This window comes from Tursiops truncatus, chromosome 14 (assembly GCF_011762595.2).
Source record: "Tursiops truncatus isolate mTurTru1 chromosome 14, mTurTru1.mat.Y, whole genome shotgun sequence".
In the NCBI taxonomy this organism is placed as follows: Eukaryota; Metazoa; Chordata; class Mammalia; order Artiodactyla; family Delphinidae; genus Tursiops; species Tursiops truncatus.
Window position 1 is genome coordinate 66,958,845 of NC_047047.1, and position 22,134 is coordinate 66,980,978.

The window sequence follows — 22,134 nt, forward strand, 5'->3', positions numbered from 1 at the left end:
TAAATGCTGGAGAGGGTGTGGAGAAGAGGGAACCCTCTTGCACTGGTGGTGGGAATGTAAATTGACACAGCCGCTATGGAGAACAGTACGGAGGTCGCTTAAAAAACTAAAAATAGAACTACCATACAACCCAGCAATCCCACTACTGGGCATATACCCTGAGAAAACCAAAATTCAAAATGAGTCACGTACCACAATGTTCATTGCAGCTCTATTTACAATAGCAGGACATGGAAGCAACCTAAGTGTCCATCGACAGATGAATGGATAAAGAAGATGTGGCACATATATACACTGGAATATTTCTCAGCCACAAAAAAGAGACGAAATCGAGTTATTTGTAGTGAGGTGGTTGGACCTAGAGGCTGTCATACAGAGTGAAGTAAGTCAGAAAGAGAAAAACAAATACCATATACTAACACATATATATGGAATCTAAAAAAAAAAAAATGGTTCTGATGAACCCAGGGGCAGGACAGGGATAAAGACACAGATGTAGAGAATGTACTTGAGGACGCGAGGGGGAAGGGTAACGAACTGGGACGAAGTGAGAGAGTGGCGTGGACACATATACACTACCAAATGTAAAATAGATAGCTAGTGGGGAGCAGCGCATAGCACAGGGAGATCAGCTTGGTGCTTTGTGACCACCTAGAGGGGTGGGATAAGGAGGGTGGGAGGGAGACGCAAGAGGGAGGGGATATGGGGATATACGTATGCATATAGCTGATTCACTTTGTTATACAGCAGAAACTAACACAATACTGTAACGCTATTATATTCCAATAAAGATGTTAAAAAAGAAAAAAAGATATGGTATGAACTACTTATAATGATGCCCGGCCACGCAAGACATGAACAAGCAAAGGGAAAGAAAAGCTGGTTTCCTCTTGTTGTATCTTGATCCCTGGCCTGTTACCTGCAGTACGATTCCACCAAAATTTCTTTAAGAAGAGAAACTATTTTCAAATACTAGTCTTTAGGAATGAGTGAATTATTCTGCGTTTGTTAGAACTTTGAGGCTCCAATGAATGGCTTTACTGCTCTGCTACTGCACAGGTAGAGGTTATTTTTCCTATGAATTACTTTTGAAACATACTTACTGAAAAAAAACCCCAATACATGCATATATCAAATCATTACGTTGTACATTGTAAATATCTTACATTTTAATTTGTCGATTATACTTCAATAAAGCTGGGGGGGGAAATCAATGCATACAATAGTTACCCTAGACTAAACCCACAAGCATTTTTATAACTCCCTCCTCCTCACTGCACACAGGTTTTAATGATGGTCAAAAGAAGAGGCAGAGAAAAAATTCCCTCTGCCTGACCAGGTAGAGAAGTGTACCCACCTGATTCCTGTTTGCTGGCATTTACTAAAAGCTCAGTCCTATGAACAGCATGAGGCAACTTCACACACACATCACTGGGCTCAAAGAGCTAATCTATAGGTAGCTGGAGCCTGGCTTGCACACACAAAGAAATGAAAAGATACCAGATGCGGTTAGCCAGGCTACTGGTACACAGCGCTTTACAATTTGTTTCCAAAGTGCTCCTCATTTGGATTTTTACAACAGCCTTACACAGTAGGTAACAAGTATTAATATACTCACTATAGAGATGAGAAGACTGAGGCTTGAAATGGATGCCTTGTCCAAGGTTTAAGCCTGGCAACAGTCAAAGTGAGATTGGAATCTTTCCTCTGCGTTATTTTCATGATTGCGTAAGAATGGTCTAGGGAGCCTATTAAAAGCTCAGATACCCAGGCCCCACCCCAGAGAAGTTGATTGATTAAGTTCAGCGGGTCTGAGGTGGGACCTGCTTCCCTAGAGGATGCAGGTGCAGGTGGTCCTCACACCCTGCTCTGTACCTCACCCTGAGGATGCACAACAGGGACTGAGGACCAGAAGGTGTGTGGTAAAAGCAAATTTGCCTCCCATCCCCGAGGCATTAGGTCACTGACTATTTGAAAGGCACTGTGGACAAAAGCAGGAAGACGAAGAAAGCAGAGATATGCTCTTAAGGAGCTCCAGGCCTAGTACGGGAGATGCGACATTCATGGAAACAACTAGAAAAAAGATGATAACTGCTAAGTGTGTACATGGGCAAAATGAAGTCTAGTCACATGCAGGTAACCAAAAGGCAAGGCAAAGAGCAGTAAAACAAGACTGGGGCTGGAAGGGAGGAGGACACAGAGACTACTCAACACGGCAAGGCACATAATCATAGGCTAGGAACTCCACAGACGGCAGACCGTGGACCACAGAGAGCAGCTTTTTGCCCCGATATGAGAAAAGCCTATTTCATACTTCGGGCTGCCTGGGATATCTGCTGGTAAAACGGCATCTGCCTGGAGAGGGAATAAGAAGCTATGATGGTCCATCCTGATGCATCGCCAATGGCGAAGTGGGCAGGAAAGAAAATTCAAGGTTAAAAAAGAAGTTCTGTTTAGTCATGGAGTGAGAGATGTCCTGGAGAGAAGGAAAGGTCTGGGGTTTGAGCCTGAATCTCAGCCAGTTTCCTTGCTTAACATACCTCTTTTATACTGACAACTTCTAAATTTATATTCTCGCTCAGACCTTTCCTGAACTCAGGACTCACATGGCCAACTGCCTACTGAACGCCTCCACTTGGATGTCTAAAATGCACATCAAACTTACCCTTCTCACCAGCACACTCTGCCTGCAAAACCTAGTGCTCCTGCTCTCATCCCGTTTCAGCCCACGGCAGCTCCAACCGATTGGTTCCTTAGGCCCAGTCCAATCTAACGTAACTTCTCCTCTGGATTCTTGCCTCCAAGGATAAGCTGGGGCTGCTCCATCTCGGCGCACTGGCTCAGTTCTTCTGCTGTTCCTCTGCCTGCAACTCTCTTCCCAGCCATCTACTGGGCTTCCTCCTCTGCTTCAGGTCTTACTCAAACCACCTTCTCAGTAAGGCCTCCTCAACAACCTATTTAAAATAACCCACCTTTTCCAGTAACCTCTCTTCCTTGTCTTACTTTTTTTTAACGGCGTATAAATGGCGTTTATCTCCGTAAAACATTCTACATATTGTATTTGTTTACTGTCTCCTCCCATCACCCTTCACTAGAATGTAAACTCCTCCAGAACGAGGATCTTTGTTCTGTTTACTGCTAAAACACCAGAAATAAGAATAAGGCCAAGTTCATTGTAGGCACTCAATAAATATCTGTGGTATTAAAGTTGAAAGAATAAGTAAGGAAAGATATGAGAGTTAAATTTCCAAAATGGACATTAGAAGTCAGTAAATGTATATTATTTTTTCTGAAACAGTCACTGTGAAAAAGAAGGTTTTAAGGGTCTAGGACAGGGGTTGGCAAACTTTTTCAGTAACGGGCCAGGTAGTAAGTATTGTTGGCTTTGCAGCCCTAAGGTTTCTGTCGGAACTACTAACTTCTGATGCTGTAACAGGAAGGCATCCATACACAATATGTAAACGAGTGTGCACGGCCGTGTTCCCATAAAATTCTATGTATGAAAGCTGAAATGTGAATTTCACACGATTTTTACAAGTCACAAAATATTATTCTTTAAATGTTTTTCTAACCATTTAAAAAATGTAAAAATCATTCTGAGCTCGCAGGCCATACAAAACAGGCTGCAAGACAGATCCAACCAGCGGGCTGTAGTTTTCTGACTCTTGATCTAGGACTAAAGGATCACTTGAAAGTTCTACAGATGCTGAAGGTAGGAAAAATATCCAGGAAGAAATACAGGCCCAAAGACCTAGATTAGATTAGCCAAAATGAAAAGTGGGCCCTTGGGTCAAACCTCTTAGAAACCGTATTCGATCAGCAGGTAAACCACAAGCATTAGCCTTTGCCAGGCAAGGGTGAGGTGAACGTTAGGCAACTCGTGGACTGTGGGAGTTCTCATAATGATACTGGATTAGAACTGTGCAAGAGGGAGCTATTTATATGATCTCAAATGACGCTTGAGGCATGTTCTGGTGCTTTTACTTCTATGCTAGGTGAAAACGCTGCCTACAAAAGCCTTCCTCCCACCCGAAATACTAGCTGTTCGCTGGCGACTGATCCTCAGAAATATTAAGATGAATCATATATGCTCTTTTCACAGTGCAAAAAGAGATAATTTTAAAATTCAGAAAATGTCACTTTGGGTAGTCACAAACCACACAGTAGAAAAGCTGCCCAGCCTGAAAATTGTAAATAAATAAAATCCTGTTCCTGCATGGAAACCTTTTTCCTCATTTAGGTTCCAATGCTGCCCTGGGACTTGCCTCCAAGGTTGGCTGCTGTTTAAACGTGTTGGTTCCCATAAGCTGCTGATGGGAGGTGGCCTTTGTTCCCCAGCCCTCTTCCCCCTGGCCCTCCTAGGCTAACCCCCGCTGTTCTTGGTAATGCACAGTGCTCAGCCTTGACCTCAAGCTGTGTTCTTTTTGCCTGTAGGCAGCTCTCAGCTGCTCTGTCTACTGCCCTCGGCCGGGTTGGCCTGAAAGGTGCCAGCTGATAGTGGCTCAGTCTTTACCTGGGCACGGGGAAAGGACTCCTGTGTTTCTTTCTGCTTCCTGCTTGGAGAGACAGGTATTTTTGTCTTTGATCCCTAAGCTCTGTCTTCTTTCTCCTGTCACTAAACAGTTCACTCCCTATTTCCTCCTGTGCCCCTACCCCCCGCCCGCCCTTTTCTGCAACTTCATCATTTTCCCCACATTGCACCGTTTGGCACAGGAGAAGGAGAGAACCACATCAAATAAAGGAATGCAACCACAAAAGCTGCCTTGAGAAGCAAGGCCCCAGATTCTTTTTTTTTTTTTTTTTTTTTTGCCAATTTACCGTTTTTGGATTTGTTCTCCCATAATCAAATCCTCCCTATCGTGTTAACAATGTGGTGATGTGTCAATACACTGGAATTCTGCTTCAATCAGCGACCCAGAGCTTAATAGGAAAATGAAGCAATAAAATGTTGGTCTTACTGTTAACCTTAAGCTAGGTCTGTACTTAGGATGGGGATGTTGGCTTCTTGATGGTATGCGGGCCAAACCTTCAAAGTTTTGTGAGAGCTCGGGGTTGTCAGCAGAGGCCTAAAGCATTATTCAGGCGTACTTCTGCGGTCGAGAGGTGCCATCACTCCAAGTACCACTGACTGGAGCACGAAGCACCCCAAATTTTAGCAAGCCAGAGAAAGTTCAGACTGAATTTGCGTGCAGACATTGAAAAGACATATTCAGCTTATAGGCGACAGCAACTCTCGGGTCTGGCTCTGATGATGTCTGTACTTATCACAAAAGGATTTGTGTAAAGTTAAAGTGTTTTTTTTTTTTTAAAAATTAAAAACACGTGCCCAACATCCAAACCATTCAGAGACAACGATAAGGTGCCGCAACCCCCAAACGCTGGGAAGTCACTATTCCCTGTCCTTAGGATATATGTGTTAATCGTTAATGTTTAACAACAGCTGGCCAATAGTCATCGTAAATGAAAACACCAGTTAGGGGTTGAGCACTTTTGATGTAGTGATTTTATCTTTTGTGACTAACTTGGTAAACCCAACTGTTCAGGGCATGAAGGGAAGTACTTTTGTTGTTTTGGTTTGGTTCACACGGCGTAGTCACATGCGATGCTGGTTAATGTTGGAAGTCAGTCTGCTCTCGAACATCATCTCTAGCAGATACAAGCAGACATGAGCGGACCACAGACAAGCCACTAGGCAGTGACCGGCCGCCTTCAGCTGTCCCAGAACACCCAAGTGATGTGATATCCTCCAGAGATTCTCTTGGGGAGAGGAGAAGGGAGAGGAGAAGAAATCTCTCTCCTCCCGTCCCTCTTCTAGGGTAACATATTAGAATCTTACGATGGAAAAATGTGTGATTTAAGAAAAAAAAAAATCCTGTAGCCGGTCCTGATGTGAACTAACAGGACAGGTTTTCAACTGCCCCGGCACCATCAGAAGAATTACCATGTCAAACATACAGAAGGAGGAGTCTTTGATCCTTACGAGTTAAGGACCTTCTCGGCTAACAGGCATTTTTTTTTTTTTTTTTTTTTTTTTTTTTTTGCGGTACGCGGGGCTCTTACTGTTGTGGCCTCTCCCGTTGCGGAGCACAGGCTCCGGACGCTCAGGCTCCGAACGCGCAGGCTCAGCGGCCATGGCTCACGGGCCCAGCCGCTCCGCGGCATGGGGGATCTTCCTGGACCGGGGCACGAACCCGTGTCCCCTGCATTGGCAGGCGGACTCTCAACTACTGTGCCACCAGGGAAGCCTCCAGCTCCCCCTTTAAAAGCCAAGTCATCCATGTCATTCCAGCTGCCCGTCTTCCTGCCCCTCCTCCCCACCACATCCCCATTCTGCCCAACAGGACAGAGAGTAGGACCAAGGCAAGGCAGTGAAGGGAAGCGGGGACCGCAGGCTAGCGCCTGCGCAGAAGCCCCGCCTCTGCTCCACATTCTGCTGTTGCAGCTGAGGCGCCTGGTCCCTGTCCCAGCTACCGCCCCTGGAAAGGACCACAAATGTGAATACAGAAGTTATCATTCTACCAAAACACCACACGTCTGCTGGATGGGGGCGCTGCTCCCGTCTGCAGAAGCCCCAGTCCTCCACAAGGCATGCTCCAAAACCCACCCGGAAAGTGGGAGGACCCATTTTCTGGAGACACTGGGGAGAAGGAATTGAGGAAAAAGATGATGAAAAAGGACATCTGGGAATCTGAAGAGGTGAGGGACTGAAGAGGCGTAGTCAGAATTTTAACAAAAACAACATGTATTGAGTAGATTCCTGTCATTTAAAAAACATTTTATTTTACTAAATAAATTGTTTACTTACTAATGAAGGAAGTAGGAGTTCAGTTCTGTTAACACCCATCTGTGCAAAACCGCAGACTGCTTCTGAATATCATAATTTATTTACCTGTATCTCTTATTTCAAAAAATACCTCCATCAGTTTAAATGCTATTTCTTTTTTTTTTTTTTTTTTTTGCGGTACGCGGGCCTCTCACCGCTGTGGCCTCTCCCGTTGCGGAGCACAGGCTCCAGACGCGCAGGCTCAGCGGCCATGGCTCACGGGCCCAGCCGCTCCGCGGCACGTGGGATCCTCCCGGACCGGGGCACGAACCCATGTCCCCTGCGTCGGCAAGCGGACTCTCAACCACTGCGCCACCAGGGAAGCCCTAAATGCTATTTCTATCCAGTTCTCTAAAATAGATGATTCAAAACAGCCACAACAGTAAACACAGGTCTACATACTCCCAGACAAAGACTGCAGGGCACGCCTGGTGAGGCGCAGCAGGAGGCCCAGGACAGCACATTGGTCCAGGCAGCTCAGGGAAATCTGGGTTTGCGGGGAACATGACAACCCCAGAAGGCAGGTGTGTTTTCTTTCTTTAACCCAGTGACACAAGATGCAACAGAAGGAGAAAGTTTGAGTCAGGAAGGAAACGAGTTCTGGTAAATGTAGACAAGGATGATGCCAATTTAATTGGTCAGATATAAATGAAATTGGCCTAATAATTTCTTTGCAACTCACTTTCTTGGTTGCTTCAGAATTTTGACTACTATCATTTTCTTAAGCTTTTAAAACCAAAACACTCAAAATTTACTAACAGAGCAATACTAATAGCACAGAGGGAGCTGTCAACATGACTTATTTAAAAAGTATGACTGGGACTTCCCTGGTGGTCCAGTGGTTAAGAATCCGCCTTCCAATGTAAGGGACACAGGTTCGATCCCTGGTTGGGGAACTAAGATCCCACATGCCGCGGGGCAACTAAGACCACGAGCTGCAATTGAAGAGCCTGTGCGCCTCAGTGAAAGATCCCGCACGCCACAACGAAGATCCTGCATGCTGCAACTAAGACCAGACACAGCCAAATAAATAAATAAATAAATATTTTAAAAGTAAATAAATAAAAAGTATGACTGAACCATAGCTATTGAATCCTGACCCTGCAGTAGTGAGTGTATCAACATGGCATCAGTGGCATCAATTTCACCCATTCACACAAAAGAACACGCTGAATGGACCCCTTGATGTAAGGGTTCAGTTTAAGACACTCTATAGCTCTCAAGAGTCCTGAGTACTCTCCAAAAATAACAATCCCATAGAAGCCCATGTGGATAATCTTCGAGGAGAAAGGCAGAGGAGGGATCCACAATTTCGGGGCCACCTGGCAAATTCTGAGCATCAAAGTATGCAGGGCTCAGTGGTCCAACTCAGAGCTTACAGCCCCTCAGGAGCGGGCTGGGCTCACATCAGCACCTCTCCTTCCCAGTCGGACCGAGACTGCTTCTCAATACAGGTGACGGCAAACTCAGGACAACTGTCTCTTCTGAGTACTTTCTCATTTTACTGGGCACTAACATGGGATCAGGGTCCCTTCAGAGCCAGAGGAGCCCTCACACTCACTCACATTATATCCTCAAACTACAAAGCTGCAGCCATGCTCGTTGCCTGAGCAGCAAACACACCAACTGTCCTCCAGACTCAACATATGCTATCGGGCATATTCTGAGAGACTGGAGCCTCCTCAGCAGGGTGAGGACTGAAAGCCAATTCCTAGAGAATAAATGACAGGTTCGTATGGGTAGGACCAAATCACAAACGTAAACAACAAATTTCAAACAACTGAAGTATCTGTCAGTTGCAGCGTTGAATCCATTAGAGTAAAATCTTCTGATGCAGCCACGAGAAAGAATGACAGTGACTTACAGGTCCTGAGTTAGAAAACTGGCCGTGATGTATTGTTAAAGGAGAAGAAAGCAAGTTGCAGACTGGTATGCAATGTATCATACCATTTCTGTGACTAAACTAAAGCAACAACAGTAACTACAGAAACCCAAAAAGAGCCAGCAGGAACGACATTGTGAAAACACGGAGTCTACCTGCTTTGCATTTCCCAGTAAATCGTATTTCCCCTATTTTCACTGAGGTGAAGACTTGAGGCTCATTGATTGTCCTAAGGAAGAGGGTGGTACCACACAGGCCAGAGAAGCCCCGAGCATAGGGAAGAAGATAGCTATAGCGCAGCCCCCAGACGGGAATGGAAAGAAACAGAGGCAGAAAACGGAGAGAATCAGAGAAAACAGGGTCTGCCTGGGTGTCTTAGAGACCTTCCTTGGGCCTCAGTGTGTGTGTGCGTGTGCGTGTGCGTGTGCATGCGCGTGTGTGTGTGTGTGTGTGTGTGTAGAGACAGACAGACTGACAGGGTAAAAGAAATAAGTGGAGGAAGTAGGTGTGGGTATGGGGAGGTGGGCAGTGATGGTGAGAGGACAATAGGTCTAGATCACCTGAGGGAAATCCAAGTGCAGAGGAGTTTTTATTCCACTTTCCACTTGGGGCTGAGGAGATCATGCTGCAGAGTAACCTTGACTAAGGGGAAGCTATGGTCTGACACAACTGTGACATTTTACCCTGTGTACTCCGTTCTTCGGTACCACTGGAAAGTTACAGTTGCCATTTATTACCTGTGTGTGGATGAGGGGGACCAGGGTATAAACAGAAGTGAATGTAAAGAACAGAAGGTCCTGAACTTGGCAGGCGAGGGTGGAAAGGGAAGGGCAAGGACCCAATGAAGGGAGCACCTGAGTGGTGAGCAGAGTAGTACAGTTTGCTTCTGGGGTTGGGAACCTAAAATTCCCGAGGACGTGGGGACTCCATATTATTGACCTGATTCCCACCATTATTTGGAAGAACAGTCATAACAGCTAACACATACTGAACACTTTCTGGGAGCCACGCATTGTACTGAGAACTCTCATTTATTCTGTTTATTTAATCCTTACGAAAGCCCTGTAAGGTTGATATATTTCACAGATAAACAGTAAGGCTTGGCAGGTTAAGTAACTGACTCAATTAACTCATCTGGTAAATCATGGACACTGGATTGAGCCAGGACATTTAATTCCTAAAGCCACACATTTCACCACCACCCAACCCCTGGCCTCCCACCACAGACCATCTGGCGGTGGGGCCTTAGCAATCACTTAGCTTTTCTGTTGTCCAGTTTCCTTATATGCTCAATGAGGATGGGGCCAACTAACTCTCAGATCTCTTTCGGTTCCATCATTCCACTCTGGTCTAATGCAGTGGTGTATACAGATAGGTAGCTATTTGATTCAGAAAGCTGGGAGTATCTCTTATTAAAGAAGCTTTACGAGAAATCCTATAACACCGGAAAGATCCAATCTTGATGTACAAACTTCTCTGGCACAAAATTAAGAAAGAGTGACTAGCTGACGCAAGCACATTATTCAGAAGCAGCAGGTCTAGATGCTGTAAAGAGGGCAGGTACTAAATCCAGGAGACAGGAACACTGAGCCATTACCGTCCAACATGATTCCGCTCACCAGCCTGGGTCCAGTGAAGCCCCTGCAGAGAGCAGCACCACAGTTTTATTTTGCAACAGGGACACTTGGACATGAAGCCCTACATGCTCGCTTGACTCCTCAATGGTCTGTCCAACCTTTCAAGCACAGTTGTGGAGGCCCTGTTACTACTACATGTTTTTCTCAGCTCCCACTTGCGACTACAAGCCTATTCCTTTGAACTAAACATGAAACAATCTCTCACTGAACAGTTTCTTTGCTTGTGATCCTCTGCCTGACGTTTTGTCTGATTAAATAGAAGTAAGCTCCTAGCACAAGCCTTGAACAAGGATAAGCATTTGTGGAGGCAGGATAATGGCTCCCCAAAGATGCCCACGCTCTATCGCCAGAACCTGTGGACATGTTACCTTACGTGGCAAAAGAGACCTTGCAATGCGATAAAGCTTAAGGACCTTGACACAACTATCCTGGATTACCTGAGTGGGCCCAATCTGTTCATAGAGTCCTTAAAAGTGGAAGAGGCAACAGAAGAGTAGGTGAGAGAGATGTGACAATGGAAGAAGAGACAGAAAAGATTTGAAGTGTGAGAGGGACTGGATCTGCTGTTTTTGAAGATGGAGGAAGAGGGCCATGAGCCAATGAAGGCAGGCAGCCCCTAAAAGCTAGGAAAGGCCCTCAGCCGACCTCCAGCAAGGACATGGATGTCACTTCTATGACTGCAAGGTACTGGATTCTTCCAGCATCCCAAGGGAGCAAGGGAACAGATTCTCCACTAGAGCCTCCAAAAAGGAATACAGCCTGCTAACACCTTGATTTTAGGCCAGTGAGAACTGCACTGGACTAGTGACCTACAGAACTGTAAGATAATAAATTGATGTTGTTTTAAGCTGCTAACGTTGTGGCAATTGGTTACAGCAGCCATAGAAATCCACACAGCACTCAAAATACGACTGTTTTTTAAAGCAAATACAATGAGATGAATTTATCTTTCTTTATGCAACAAGGTAAATAATGATAGTAGTGCCGTATATTCTATGGAATAAAACAGAGTCATTAAGTCCTTTATTTTTTATTTTTTTTCAGGCTCCGGACGCACAGGCTCAGCGGCCATGGCTCACGGGCCCAGCCGCTCTGCGGCATGTGGGATCTTCCCGGACCGGGGCACGAACCCGTGTCCCCTGCATCGGCAGGCGGACTCCCAACCACTGCGCCACCAGAGAAGCCCCATTAAGTCCTTTATTGACAGATGAATGGATAAATAAATAAATGAGGAAAGCTCTTTTTTACAGTAGAAAGCCAACTAATAAATGTAGAAGGAAAGATGAAGCTAGAAAATCATCAGTGGATGTTAAAACTAGTGGTTTAAAGTCTGATGAGGATACTTAACATAGTCTCAACACTTGTCTCCATGAAGTTCTTATTAATCACAGAGAGAAAATTAGTAACATTACAGTGAAGAAACCTTGTGGACATTGCCTTAACCGAGCGATCAAAGCTGACATCACCAATCCTGGGACAAACTGACTTCACACGCATCTCGGTATGATGCACTCGGGACACACACCATGTCTGCAGCACTGCTACCAAATTTCATAATCTGAATCTAATCATGAGGAAGCACCAAATGAACCCAGACTGAGGAACAAAACAACTGGCCTGTACTCTTCGGAACTGTCAAGGTCAAGAGAGATAAAGACAGACTGAGAAACCATTCCAGACAAAAGAAAAACAAAGAGACACGACAACTAAAGGCAACATGTGATCCTGGACTGGATCCTGGACCAGAGCAAAAAATAGCTAACGGGGATATTATGGGAACAATTGACAAAATTAGAATATGGACTGTGGATTAGATAATAGCGCTGTGTCGGTGATACATTTCCTGACCTGATAACTGCCCTGCGGCTATGTAAGAGAAGGCCATGTTCTTAGGAAATACAATTTGAAGCATTTAGGGTAACGTCCATGTCCCCAGCTTACACTCAAATGGCTGAGTTAAAAATAATCATAATATATAAATACAGAGACACAGAATACTAAGGCAAATGGGGCAAAATATAAATGATTGGTGAAACCAGGTAAAAGATATAAGGCAGTTCCTCATTCTAGTAACTTTTTTCTCTTTTTAAATATCAACATAAAAAACCCTATTCCCAAACCATATAAATTATGCTTTCAATTCTTATGTTTATATTAGATCTACTGTTATATGACACACAAGGAGGATTTTAGGGAAAGGAAATATGAGTTCAATGAACTTAATTTTCTGTAGTGTAATACAATATATAAGTGGCTAGGCGACTTTTCAATTAATGTTAATATGCTATTTAATACCTTGAATACAGTAGGCAAGCAATATGTACTTGTGGGCTAAAAAGAAGTAATTTATTTTTAGTAGGAAAGTCAGCATCCCAAATAAAAGCATGGAGATACATACATGGTATGAAATAAAAACTTTTTAAAAATTAGCTTAAAGTGTGAATGAGCCAGAAAAATGAGGAGGTTAAGAACTCTTGCTCTGGAATTGATGGGCTCAAGGATTTGAAATCCAATATCCACTTAGTACACTGACCTTAGGGCAAGTTGTTTAAAACTTCCCTAAGCCTCAGTTTTGCTCATCTGTAAAATGGAGATAATAATAAAGCTCACAGGGTTACTGTGAAAAGTGCATTAAAGAATCCTGTGCCTCAGACATAGTTTAAAATGTTATTTATTATTATTATCTAATGAGTTCTAATGCTTCTGTACTTGATTGTTTCTTTCATGGGAAAGAGAATCAACATTCAAACCAAACTAAAAAATAAATTCATTTAGTGGGTATCCACTGTCAAATGTTTGAAAAAATCACACTTTCAATGAACTTCAAAAACCAACTTATCCTGGAGGAAAGCGTAGTTAAAGGTTCTTTTTAAACTTTCTAGGTCACTAGTCTCACTGGCCCCTCTTTCTCTCCTCTTCCCTGAGACTCCACAACTTTAGACATGTTTCTTCAAATAGAGAAATGCTTAAGCATGTTAGGCTTCCTGCTTTTTCTACTGTAGGCCCACTGTTTATTTTCTTGAATCTGGAGTGAGTCCCTGTATCTCTCAGGTCAAACCTGAACTACTTCCTTAACATTCTGAAATCCATTGATCCAGCTTCCTTCACGTCCACCTTCCAAGTGGTCCCTTCACTGCAGTTCATCTGGATGCTCAAAAATGCTCTTACTGAACAAATGATCTTTGACCTCCACACAGTACTGATTAGTATAGATCATTCCTCACACATAAAATGCCTTCTGGCCATTATGTCTGTCCAGTCATATCCATCACCTTTTCCAAAAGAAGTAAGCAGCAATCCATGGAGCCTTTCTTGACCATCATGAAATTCTTCTTCATTCACTCACTCAATGCATTCATTCAACAAATATTTATAGACATGGCAAGGAACAGGACAATTGTTCTTTCTCTTAAAGAGTTTACATTCTACTAAGGGACAAGCAATATAATAATAAATGATAATAAAATAATTGAGGAGAACAGAAAGCACAAAGAAGGAAATAAAATGTCATAACGTTAAAGAGCATGACTGTTTATGTGGGAGGCAACTTCAGTGCAATCAAGGAAAGCCTTTCTGAGGAAACAGATTTAAACTGACACCCATATGGTAAAGTGGAGCCAAGCAAGTGAACATCTGGGGGGAAAGAGCCTTTCTGGCAGAGGGAAGAGCAAGTGCAAATGCTCAAATGGTAGGTAAAGAACCTGGAGTGCTAGAGGCACAGAAAGAGGTCAACGAACGAGGCCAAAGTGCAGGGCACAGGGGAGGGTGGGAGAAGGTCAGATGTGCTGGCAAGGGGTGGATCGTGAAGGTGATGGTAAGGTATTTGGATTCTATTCTATGCCCAAGAGAGGGTTTTACATTGTTTCTTTCTTCTTATGGTAGATATTTCATGGGCTTATATAAGCTTTCCACACAATAGGTGCTTAATACATGCTTGTTAGGGGCATAAATTAGAAAAGCATCTAGGAGAGAAATGGAGCCAATACTCTAAGATCATGGATGATGGTTTCTGTCACCAACTTGTACCTGTGCTCCATCAACCTTGACTTAAGGTCAATAAGTTTGTTACATGGCATGAAAACAGAATTGTCATGGCAACTCTAATTAGATGGGTTTCTTTCCAAGGAGGATGAACCAAGTACTACACTTACAGGCTGGTTTGGCTCTCTAAAATACCTGAAAGAATTGCAATGCTCTACAAGTTGGAACATTTAGTACAGGGAGGGCCCAATTTACCAACAGAGTGGGTTCCTAAAGTTGGCTTGTTTGTGAGGAGTTTGGAGAATGCATTTTCCTTTAGAAAGAATGTTATAAAGGAGGTTAGACTCAGGCCAATCCATTAAAGCTTTTTAAAATTCATAAAAGTGGCAGAAATACTGTAAATTTGCATTGAGAAAATAATAGAAGTGAATTCTTTTGAAATGTAGCAATTAACCAAAAATTAAGTTGGAGCTTTTAATTTTTCTTCATACTGTCATTTGAGGAAAAGAAGTTTTAATTAAAAGAAAATGAGGAGAGAAGTAGAAAATTTAGTAGAGATTCTATTAAGGAATTCTGGGCACCATCAGGCTTTTAGACATTAATGTCACTAATTTTTTATTATTATTACTTTGGATTCAGGTGTCTCTCAGATAGCTTAGTCATGATCATGGTCGTTTTTGGCTCAGAAATAGAAGAGAGCAAACCATGAGGAGTGGCTGTCCTGAGGTTGCTGGGCCGTCTTGAGGTTCTCCAAGGAAATGGAAGAGATTAAAGAGAAAGATAGCCTAAAATACAATTATGGGAACTATGAGAAACTGAAAAAGTAAAATGAAGGAAAAAGGGAAAGAGGAAATTCCCATGAGAGTAGGCAAGAGTGGAGTGGTAGAAATTGGCTCACCTAGGACAGCTTGATTGTTAACAAAAAAACAGGGAAATGAAGAGGAAGGAGAAAGGAAGAAAAAGAGGACAGGTGCAAAGGGAAGGAGTGGGAGGGTAAGGACCAAACACTGACTGATCTTGGATGGATGGAAGAGAAGAAAGTTTTCATTCTTTTTTTTTTTTTTTTTTTCCGGACGCGCAGGCTCAGCGGCCATGGCTCACGGGCCTGGCCGCTCCACGGCATGTGGGATCTTCCCGGACTGGGGCACGAACCCGTGTCCCCTGCAACGGCAGGTGGACTCTCAACCACTGCGCCACCAGGGAAGCCCAGTTTTCATTCTTTTATTCAAATATATGGGATATTTGAAAATTAAATGGTACATTCTTCTAAGACTGAATTTGCACTTAATATAACTCTGTTGCATATTAAAGAGAGTTTAATAAATTACTGTTAAATATACAAACACTTGTATTATTTTTTGTATACAAAAATATATTGTTTTGTTGTAACAACAAAATAACAACAGCAATCACTTATTAAATGTCTATTACCTGTTAAGCATTTTATATATATATATATATATATATATATATATAATCTCATTTAATCCTCACAACAACATGAGATAGTTATTAGCCCCATTTACAGATGAGGAAACTGAGGCTTAGACCAGTTAAGTAGTCTGCCTAAGGTCACACAAGCTAGTAAATGATGAAGGCCATATTAGAACAAAATCTGACTCCAAAGTGCATTATCTTAACTTCTCTGCTCTATACCTGCCTCAGTAAATATTACAACAATATTACAACAATCAGACCTTCAACAAGTATTTGACCAATTCTTCTTAACATTCATAGATGTAGAATTAACAGTAACATGAATTCATACACCAAACTGCTTTCTCTAGAATCTTCCTCTTCTTTAGATTAACATATTTTACCACTGGCAATATGAGACCTGCAATGAGCACTTGGGGAAGGCAGCAGTTACAGGATAGATGGCATTCGCCAAATCATATAAGCATATCAATAGATGCAGAAAACATACGATAAAATCCAACAGCCATTCATGACAAAAACTCTCAGCAAATTAGGAATAAAGGAGAGCGTCCTCATTTTGATCAAGAACCTCTATAAAAATCCTACAGCAAACATCATACTTAATAGTAAAAGACTGAAAGCTTCCCTACCTAGGATCAGGAACAAGGCATGAATGTCTGCTCTCACCACCCTGATTCAATAGTACTGGAGGTCCTAGCCAGTGCAATAAGGTGAGAAAATAAAAGAAAAGGCATACGGATCAGAAAGGAAAGATAAAACTGTCCTTATTTGCAGATGACATGATTGCCTATGTAGAAAATCCCAAGGAATCTACTAAAAGCTCATAGAACTAATAAACAAAATCAGCAAGGTTGTAGAATATAAGATTACCATATAAAAAGTAATCATATTACTATATATACTAGTAATGAACATATGGAAACCAAAATTAAAAGCATAGTACCTTTTATAATTGTGCTTCAAAAATAGATAGATAGATAAATAAATCTCTAAGTATAACGCAAATGTAAAATAGCACAAAGGAGTTCTTCTGTGGTGATGTAACAGTTCTAGATCATGACTGTGGAGATGGTTACATGAAACTATACATCAGATAAAATTGCACAGAGCTACATACACATGTGCATACATACACACACATGAATGCAGGTTTAAAAAGTGATGAAGAGAGGACAGATGAAGTATGACAAAATGTTAAATATGGAGGATGACTATCTGGAGTGCACTATACTACGTTCTCTGGTTTTGCGGATGTTCGAAAACTTTCTTAAAAAGATATTTTTAAGTCCCAACCTAACTCAACGTAAAGACAACAGTTAATCAGTTTCCAAAACCAACCTGACTATTCTCTTTTGTGGTGACTAATAGGAAATTCAGACGTTAGGATGAAATTCTGTGGCATCCTCCGAAGGTTTTGGCTACTATATGCTCAGGGAATGCAAATTCACTTTATTGTCGAGCCAAGAAACGTATCATGATAAACCTGGAGGACCAAATCATATATAGATCTCATTCTGAAACCAGATTTAAAATATCTGAATTGTCTTTACCTCTGTCTTCATTTGCATAAGGAATTTGAGTTAACCCTAATATGAAATCACTTTATATCTCTGTTCCAAAATCTCTGTTAAGTATTCTGCTTAAATGTTTTGTTTAAAAGAAATATAATCATTTCAAGGAATCTTCTCCAAGGAACTACTTTTTTTCTACCTTTTTGGAGATTCATTTCTAAGCGACTGGCCAAAAGTATTTACTGACTAAGCTGTAATGACTACTGTGCTTCACTTTCAAGGAGCACCTAATCCAGGAGTTTCTACTGGCACTGTTAGGAGGAGGAAGGCTTGATTGCTCTTCATCTTCCTTTCTCTTGCATTTTATAACTCTCTCTCAAGGGGAAAAACAGAAAATAATTCCTTTTTCATTGGGGAAAAAAAGTCACTAGAGCACATGCTTTTGACGTCTTTCTCTTTTCTTGAGACATGAAGGTGAAATACTATCTCCTGCTACCACCTTTGCCACTGGGCACATTCCAAGGCCTTCTTTAATATCCAGCCTAACCATTTTCAAACCTTGGTGAAACGCTTACTCCTTAGTCTTTCAGGAAGTTGCCAGCACTCTCTCCTATTCTAGTATACGTCATTCATAATGCAAACACAGCACTTTCTACTGGGGAAAGGGGATAAAGACTGGATTTGATCAGTCAGTGCACCACAGTCATAGTTTGCGTGTGCCAGGCATCACAGATATTCAGCCTGTACACACCAGAGCAACAACACCAACTGGCTCCATTCTGATGATGGAGTTCCATAAATTCTGATTGATCATTGCCAGAGCTATACTGATTGCTAAATATTTCGGAGAGCACCATAGTGCCAAGTGTTACGGTAATTCTTTACATGCATTAAAAGTGCTCTAAAATTAGGAGTTTGGCATTAAAATATATACACCGCTATATATAAAACAGATAACCAACAAGGACCTACTGTATAGCACAGGGAACTATACTCAGTATCTTGCAATAACCTATAATGGAAAAGAATCTAAAAAAGAATAGATATATACATATATGTATATAACTGAATCACTTTGCTGTGCACCTGAAACCAATACAACATTGTAAATCAGCTATATTTCAATAAAAATTTTAAAAAGATGACACAAAGAACAATTTTAACAATACAAAATTTTTAAAATGTTAAATTTAAAAACAATTAAAAAAATTTTTTAAAAACCCAGTACTTTCTATGTTGTAGCATAATTTACTATTTCCTGTGTTGTTCTTCCTCGTAGACTGTGAGCAGCTCAAGAGTGGAAACACATCTTTCTTCTTTATCTTTGTAGCTACAGGACCTGGCTCCATCCCAGACGCGTGAGAGGTACCAGCTATCTTACAAATTAATACAAGGCAGGAAAGCAGGGGAGGAGAGCCACAGAAGAAAGCCTGGCCCCTACCCCTGCTCCCCCTGCACGCTTTTCTCTTTCAAGAGGCTAACGTGTTGAAGAGATGGAACGACATTATGCAAAGCCATGGAGCCAATGAGCCCAGGGATTTCTACATTTAAGGAAGGAGGCATAAGAAAAGAATGGAAAGTTCCTCTTTTAGACACTATGGAAATGGAACCACAGGGTTAACAATTAGGACAGTTAAAGGTATGTGAACAAGGTACATAATTATACCTAGACTTCTGCTTTCTCTCTATACCAATTACTTTAAATTACAGACATCTAGCTTTAGAGTTTAAGGTTACCTATTTTATGGAATAATTTTGTTTCTAAAAAGGAAAATCATACAAGAATCTCTATCTCAAGTAAACCATGCCTATATCTCAATCCCTAAGATTGGATTTGCAGCATGATCAAAAAAATCACTACCTCCTAATGGCAGGAAACCCTAACTGCAGGCCAAATGTCTAAGTAAAAACAGTCCTCAGTACTGGCCCTGAGGAATAAAGAACCCTCAGCGGCTGGACAAGTATCTGACACATGGCTGTTCAGTGAATGTATGTTGAATGAATGAATGAGTAATGTGACAACAATTACAACACGATTACAGCACATACATCATCTTCTACTAACCTGGCAGGCCTTCCCTCCTCTCAGTTGGCAATGCTTGTAAGTCAGTGTCTAGAAACTTAAAAAAATGTTTTCTGTTCCTTATCAAGGTGACCCTTTTCCCCCAGGCCACACCTTCTACAGGGAATCTGAAGATCAGGCTAAGGTCCAAAGTTTCTATTATTGGCCAAGTCTCCACCCCCAATTTGTGGGATGCCAATCCTAACAGATCGAGAATAGGTAATCGGAATCTTCTCCACCCAATGCAGCCATGACAGAAAACACTGCCTCAGAGATAAACAAAGTAATCATCACCCCAACTCCACCTCCACTCTGAGGAAGAATCAGGAGAGAGAGCTGTTGACTTCCTGCTATGGACACACACAGCCCGGGGGCCCACATTTAGCCAGGAAAGGATCTCTGAGCTGTGGGAATGGGGTGTGACAGCAACTATGACCAACTCAGCGGGACGTGAATATCCAAACTTATTACTGCAAATAACTTATGAGGGACCCTCAGACCTAATTTAGCCTCACTGTACCTTTCAGGAAACTAAGCTCAGACACGTTAAAAGACTTGCCTGAGAACACAGAGCCGGTAGAGGCAGAGCTGTGACTAGAAGCACCTGCCCGCGCTTCTCGCCTCCCGGTGGAGAAAGGGGAGCAAGGATCAAAGAAGAAAGAGGGTGAAACCTATCATCAATCAGTTCATCTGACACTCTCTTAGAGGTTGCTTACCCCATCGCCCCATTTGTCAACTCCAGAGCCCTTGCTCACCTGGTAGGTTTGTCGAATCCTATCTAAACAGGTAGAGGAGAAAATTGTTAGTAGGAACATAAGTTCCTTTATGTAAGGAACTTACATAAAGGTCTGAAGCATAGGAGAAGAGGGTGGACACTCAAGCAGGTATGCAAGAAAAAAAGAAAAGGAAACCGAAATTGTGGGAAAGGTACAATAAAAGAAGAATTTGTCTAGAAGGCGGTGCCTCAGGGGCCCTTTTTGGACATCGGAAAGACTGAGTAAGCACAATCCCATGAGGGTGGGTCCCGATTCTAAGTTGTAAATATTGGGGTTGGAAAAGGGGGTATTTTTGCTAACTTAAAAAAAACTGTTAAAGTTCTCAAAAACCACTGTCCTACAGTACTTATAAACCAAACTCAACAATTCAGCTTTTTTTTTTTTTTTAATAGCAATACTCAGTTAAGAAATGTTCCATAAACATGCATGGCCTGCTACAGACACAACATCTTGGGCTGGGCTCTCTCTGTCTTACCCTGAATCTGTTCTGATCGCAGCTGGGCTGTTCTGGACCAGCATGAACTCTGGAGAGCGGTACCCAGAGCTAACTACCTGCCCAAGAATCTTCTATCACAGCTCAGTGAAATCTGCTGCAGGTGGGCAATCCCATTCTCACAGGTGTGTACATACACACACACACACACACACACACACCCTTTAACACCTCCCCCTCTCACTCACAATTCTTTATGAATTGCTCAGGAAAAATGTATCCTCTCTCTTTGTTCCATTTATGAAGCAAAGAAACAAAACACAAATGAAAACAATAACAGCAGAAATCAGGGACCTAAATCACAGAGGAGAAGCTACCAGGACTTAGCGGTGAACTAGACATATACTCATATGATGGAAAAGGAAATGAAATTAGACCTGATTAACAGTCAGCCTATACCACCAAATTTAAACTCTCTTTGAAATATCCCAAAATCACCATCATTGTTTTCACAGCAATCTTTACCTATTTTTACAGTGTCCTCTAATTTAACCTTATATTTTTTCCTCAGGTGCCAGCATTCAAGACGGTTGTGTATACAGATCATGTGAAACATTTACTGACAGAATACTGAACTAATGCTATCCCCTGGTCAAGTTTGTTGCTTTAAAAAATTGTTATTGTTTTTTATTTGATTTCTAATAGTGCAGCAATTCTGTTTTCTGAGATACTTCATCCTTAAGTATTCAGGGGAGCTACTACTATAGTGGGTAAGCCCTCAGATTTGGAGTCAGAAAGATTGGCTTCAATCCCCATTCTGCCACTTAGACAGCTAGTGTCAGTACTCACCTCACAGGGAGACTGTGAAGATCAAATGAAATAACGCGTGTACATCACTGAATGCTGTGCTTGGCGTAGGGCAAGCACTCAAGAAATATCAGATGCTATCCTCTCCCTCTCCTCCCTCTTGTAGCAGTAGTAGTAATCGTAGTAGTCGTAGTAGCAGTAGTAATAGGGGTAGTTGTCATAGTGGTAAATAGTGGCAAAATCACACAGAGTTTGTAGTTAGGTAGGGCTGCGGTCGAATCCTAGCACTGTCACTTAATCAGGGCTGCTGTAGGCATATAAGGAATCTTTATAAAAAGATATACCCCTCCCCCAAAGATAAATGACAAAAAGATGCCCCTTCCTCTGGATTGAGGCACATGACAAAGGGCACGGGCTTGCTAACAAGAGCAGCTGTGCAAGTGGAACACAGGTGGGATTTCAGGCCCCAATCACCATCCCATGGATCAGTAAAATCATCATCATCATCATGAAGAACCCAGAAGAAAAATGAAGACTCAGAAAAGATGTCAACAGTTCTGTTTACTCTCCATTGCTGATCTTTCTAATATTCCCGAATTCCACCTGTCTAATGGAGTCTTGGTCTATAGCTCTGATCAGGTCATCCTGATGGGAGACTCTTGGCCCTCTCTCCTTCTGGCTGAATTACATACACATTCCTAAGGCTGGCATTCAAAGTTCCCTATCTGCCTCTGAGCTTTATAACCTGGACGCTTTGTGAATACCTGCCTTATTCTTTCCTA

The 22,134-nt window shown here is 42.2% G+C and overlaps 1 protein-coding gene across 6 annotated transcripts in view; it reads right to left on the reverse strand.

Annotated features, from left to right (window-relative positions):
* BABAM2 (BRISC and BRCA1 A complex member 2) overlaps positions 1–22,134 on the reverse strand; it is a 453,750-nt gene that overhangs the window by 118,487 nt on the left and 313,129 nt on the right. The gene's annotated exons all lie outside the window — the stretch shown is intronic.